Source organism: Drosophila novamexicana, unplaced genomic scaffold, assembly GCF_003285875.2.
Source record: "Drosophila novamexicana strain 15010-1031.04,08,12 unplaced genomic scaffold, DnovRS2.1 tig00000193-arrow-pilon, whole genome shotgun sequence".
In the NCBI taxonomy this organism is placed as follows: Eukaryota; Metazoa; Arthropoda; class Insecta; order Diptera; family Drosophilidae; genus Drosophila; species Drosophila novamexicana.
This window is the reverse complement of record NW_020824787.1, coordinates 5,554,909-5,560,908: the sequence shown is the minus strand read 5'-3', so window position 1 is coordinate 5,560,908 and position 6,000 is coordinate 5,554,909.

The window sequence follows — 6,000 nt, the reverse complement described above, 5'->3', positions numbered from 1 at the left end:
CAACTATGTGATCGGATGGTAATCAAAACACATTCATACAATCTTTATCCGCAAAAGGTCTTGTAGATTGCTTATGGCGCTTATGGACAAACAGTTCATTGAGCGGCCCTTGGGTGGATTGATTACCCTGCCGAGTTAGCCTCTTATACTTCCTTTCATTTCTCAATGATCAATAATTTAAGCTTGTCTAGTCAAGTGGTATGAAAAATAAAGCGGTGAAAAAGAACATGTTTATGTTATGATTTTATGCTGTTGCCTCTTAATGAATGAATTGTTTATTGCATGGATAATTAGTTGTAAGCGACTATTATTTAATATGCTATAAGATATATGTTAATCTACATTTCTATATTTAGAGCTTATTCGGGATTCGTACTAAGTTACTTCCAAATATAGTTTAAAGTTTCGGACACTCTACATTGGAATTTGATAAGAAGTTGTTTGGGAAACACTTTTGCCTGCACAACTTTAGGCTGGTTACTTTGCATTTTGTGGCCCGTCCTTCTCAGCTGTCGAATTTTGCAACATTGTGATGCTCCGATCCAAACTTGAACACAATCCGCAATTCTTTGCCTCCAGCTATCAGTTTGTGCCTTGTTGGGCTAGCTAGGCAAGTTTTGCGGCACAACAAGAGAAATTTTGTACTTGTCAGCTGTTGCCACATTTGCGTGTTATTAATGTGGCAGCATTGAAGAAAAAATTAATAACTTGGCTCTTCAAGATGCACACTTTTTGCCAAGGCGTGTTGCATACACAAGTTTACCCCAAAACCATGAAGGACGGAACACTTCAGCCTGACGGATGTGGGGGACTGGTTAAATTTACATGAAAACTCATAGCTCTACCCGATGGATATCGCACGGCTGGTGAGAGCTGTCGAATAAGGACTTGAATGCAACTTGTGTTTGCTGCCGTTTTTATGATTGTTTTTGTTGTTCTAGTTTGGTACGTACAAAGTTCTACTGAATTTATTAAGAGTTGCCTTAGTTGCTACTGCATAAATTATTGTTATTAATTTGTAAAAATGCTGTGAACAATGGCACAATGGAAATATAAGCATGGTGCCCCACGAACTGCTGCTGCAATTACGCTGCTGAGCTCTAGCATATTTCAGGATTTTGATGTTCATTTCACTGCTTCCTTATTATGTATTTCCTGGTCATGCTTCTGCTTAGATTAGCACTGTCCAATTTCTTAGCCCGTTGTGTCATTTCGCTGCGAGCTCCACATTTCCGTTTCCGCTTTCCTTTTGCTATTAAACTTCATTGGCAAACCATTTCCGCTGGACAAATGAAGAATGACAATTACCACGTACACTTTATGACTCTGCTCGAAACGCAACAATACCGATTAGAGCGAAGTGCTCTTCACATCTTGGAGTACATCTGTTTAATTGCTTTTACTTAAATTTGGAGTGTACGCAGCCAAATAAATAAGGTAAGTGGCCCCATTTGATATGGAAATTTTTGATTTGAGTGAATTAAACAAAAAAACTTTGGTGTCACTTTGGTGCTCGTCAAGCACGTAGATGCCCAAAAAAGTTTCAAAGTGTACAAAAGGTAGGCTCTTATAAAAAATTGATATTATTTCCGAACGGGCTCAGAATTCAAAGTTTCAGCAAATTATGAGCCCTAACGACAGCTGTGAAGTGTGTTACTAGGCGGCATTTTTCATGCTAACAATAATTTAATTTAGTCAACGTCCAAAATGTGTGTTACCCAATCTTTGATTTTTGACCATTCCAAGAAGCTTTTTGGTCACCCTTTAAGGGAAAAAATTACTTCATTGTGAAATGTTCACAAAATATGAAATGTTTCACAAAACTGAAGCTTAAATAGAACTAAGATATATATTATAGGGCATATTATAACTAATGTCTAGTATAAATCCCCAATCCTAGTATTTACTATAAATTATATTGCCAAGTGTCCCAAAGTCACGCGGAAATAACGACAAATATGTATAAGATGATTGCGTCATCTGTTTTAAATTTCCGCTTCACAAAAAAGAGCTTCGACAAATACATATATGTATATGTACATACGCGAGTATGATAAATCTGCCATACATATTCGTAGTTTTCTTCTTGCTACTATGCGTGTTTTTTTTTTTTAGCTTTTTTCGGATATATGATACTTTTTACTGCTCTTTTGAGTAACAAGTTGTTGTTAAAATATGCATGAGTTCTAAGTTTGATTTGCCATTTGAAAACTGTTTAAATTTAATTGATTTTAAAATGAAATTAATTGCAGTCTTTTGTTTAAAAAATAGTAGATATTGTAAACTACGTGGATTAGAGTTTCATTTATTTATATAAGGCAGTGTGTTATTTTAATAGTTAAAAAATGAACGAATAACAAATATACTTTTAATATTAAAAAGCACTATATTTTCTGTAAAGTCGCCTCAATTACGACCACAATAAATATATATCGTCTTTTGTTATATCTAAATCATCAAATGAAACACGGAAAACAACCTCCAAAGACACACAAATTCATTTTAGACAGGAACAAAACAATGGCCATCCGGCAATGTGGTTTAGTTCAATGCGGGCTGGGGAATCAAATGCATATTTCCTCTATAGATAAAATTCGTTATCCCATTTTTTACTGGACGTACCCTGCCACTATTTTTGCCCATTTTAGATGAGCCCACAATGGAATTGGAAGCAGGTGGATAAACTTTTTGGCATATGCGGCAAGAGTTTGAATTTAAATTCAAGTTTGAGAATGTTTTGTTTTTACCAAAACGTACTTGTGTATATTTTCAGTTACCCCTACAGTAAAATATTGACAAAATATTTATTTTAAAATATTATATGTATTGTTATTTTATAGCTCTAATGTTCTTTATGTGTATATATTTTATAGTTTATTTTTATCTTACCATGTCTTATTCAATGTTTATTCCTTCAAAAGTTTGTTACTTTTGTATAGAATTGGAAGTAGTCACAAAAAAATTATTTATGTACTAAAATGGGTGAGTGGGTGAGAAAAATAATATTGCGCTGAACCGTTATTATAAAAGTGGACACCCATATAATTAATTCCAAACACAGTTTTCTTTGAGGTTTTACAGCAAGAAACAGAAACAATAGCTAGTACAACTATGAACTGAAAAAAAGATGAAAAATCTTTAATTTTCGATTTGTTGGTGGCAAGTTTGGTCGTAAATAATATTTTGTACTGGGCAAATGAACTTGGGAAAGTTACAAACTAATTTGTACGTATCAACAATGCGGAGCAGACGCTGGATTTGATTCATTTTAGTTTATCAAGGCTTACAGAGTAACATTATGTTTAGCATATAGACTTTGCCAACGGCAAAGTTTGCCAGCTTGTTATTAACTTACAAACATTTGGCCGACAGCTGGCACATTTCAGTCATCCTTACCCCAATGCATTGCTGGATGGTCTGAAATGTTTGCGAGCTACGGCTTAAACAAAACAAGTACATGCTTCATAGACTTCTATTCTTGTTAAATATAAGTGAAATTTTCAAATGAACAACAAGCAATTTGTTAATGCTAAGGAAGTCACGTGTGCTGCGCTGACAGTAGTGCCACCTCCGATGGGATTTCATCATTGAACGTAGGATTTTTATGCTTGTTGCGATTCATACATTAGGAGTTAAGTCCATTATTATATAATTAAAATTAAAACACTAAGGAAAGTTATTGAAGGTGAGCATCACATACACAAAACTCTAATTTCATCTATGCAAACTGTCTTACATCAGATGATTTATATTAATCAAACAATTTCTGAGATCTGATTTAACATTGAAATCCTTACATAGGTAAATAGCTATATTTTGGCAGCTTATGAATAAATACTAATAAGCAACTTCAATATGATTGATAGTATAAATGGTCAATTTTAATAAATCTGATAGAGAAATCCTTGTCGGAGATCCGACTCTTTGTTCGGCCTAAGGATATTTCTGGCTTGAAGTAAATATATTTACACCAAATAACAATTAGATAGTCTGATTATGAGCATTCAAAATTGTATATTAATTCAAATAGTTATATAATACTGTCTAATGAAAGGTAGTTACTATTTAATATTCTCCCTGGGTATTTGGATACAGGAAACTGTCACATTTATCACATTTATAGCCGCGCTGATGCCAGACTATTTGATGGGTGGGTAATTAATTTTACAATTTGCAGAAGCAGTAAACGCTCCGCGACCACGAAATGGTGACACATTTAACTATTTGTAGAGCAAGCTGCACCCGGTTTGCCCTTTCAGTGATTTAAGCTAGCTCAAAGGATGTTTCTGCGCATTGCATGTCAAGCACGTAAAGAAGCTCCGTAAAGAAATTATGGCACTTTGCTCCACGAAAAAATTCTTGCTTTAAGGCACTTAAAATAACCATGCCTTAATTTTTTTTTAAAATTATTCTACCAAAAACTAAACGAAGCATTCCAGTCGCCTGAATATTGCAGAGGTTGACAAAACTTGACTTATAATTAATAAATTTAATTATAATTAGATAGAAGTAAGAACTTATAAAAGTTGAGTTCCAAAATTTCGGGTAATTTGGGTAGTGTCATTAAGATGACTTATTTCAGCTGTTGAAAACTTTAGTTGACGCCAGATAAAATCTACGTTAGTTGCCACAAAGCCATCATTCATTTTCAGCATTCCACACACGTTCTGCACTACCGTGCCCTCATTCGCTCCCACGTGACATAAAGTAATTGGAATCTTCCATCAGGTGGTAAAGTTCACTTGTAGAGAATATTTAAGCCTGTTGAAATTTAGCAAAGGTCGAGGCCAAAAAAATAAATACAGAAATATCAATTGTGAAATCTGTGAATCAGGCGACAAATGTCGTTGGGCTAGTATTAAACATGTGATTATATAAAGTACATAAACGCAGATTTGCAGTCGGAATATTCTTTATGTTCCAAACCAAACTTAAGCAATCTCAGTAATGCTGAATTTCCTTTACTTTAAAAGTTGTAACACACTTTGTCATACGTTTTCAGCTAAAATTCCTTTAAATCATAATTTGGCTTTACCAACAACAGACGCTGTTGAGCCTGTAGGCAGACAGCGAATTACTTTGTCGACATCTCTTTTAACAAAGTTTTGAATTGAATCTGGAATTCCCCTTTCGAATACTGCACAGAACTTTAATTGAACTTTCGCAAGGAATGGCTGGAAATTTAATAATCCCTATAAGTATGTCTTACTCTGATTCCACACGAAAAAATGATGTGCCTCACATATTGCCCCGCATATGTTCTAAAACTAATTAAAAATAAATTTGTGCGAGGACCACAAATCTTAAATAAGCAAAGTCGTATAAGCTATTTACAAAGGCTCTTTCTTCCTTAAAATTTAATGAGAAATTATGACAACAATGTAAACTACGATATTTTGTGTAGTAAAATGCCAAAGTGAGAACAAGGGTGATGCCTTGAGTCACATAAGGTTTGTTATTCTTAATAAAATCACAAAAAAAGAAATTAGGATTTACGCGTGTCAATAAAATATGACAAAGTAAATTCACATTGTCAATAAATGTCTACTGTCATGGTAATAGCCAGAAAAATCGGATGGTACAATAGATAATTTTTATTTATATGCCAGGCCAAGTAAATCTGTAGATTGCTGTGGGGCTTCTTCCGTGAATTACTCAATGATAGATTGTCTACCATTTTATTGTCTACATATGTACACTAAATAAATATGCTATTCAGTAATTTAAATGCTTTAATATTGTTATGGCGAGAAATTAAAAAGTACAAATTTATATTCAAGGTCAGGGTAGCGACAAACAAAATTTCAGTTGAGCTATTGTCCATTTAGGGTCTGTCATTTGTTTGGCTTATGAGACGGAGTGATTAGAAGATTTTCCATTGTTTTACATAATATGCCACAGTATTAATCCGTACAGACTCTATGCCGCAACGCTGCATAGAGTCTGTGTGCCTCACAACCATCTGTAAGAGTGAGATTCCCACTCATAATAATATTCTTG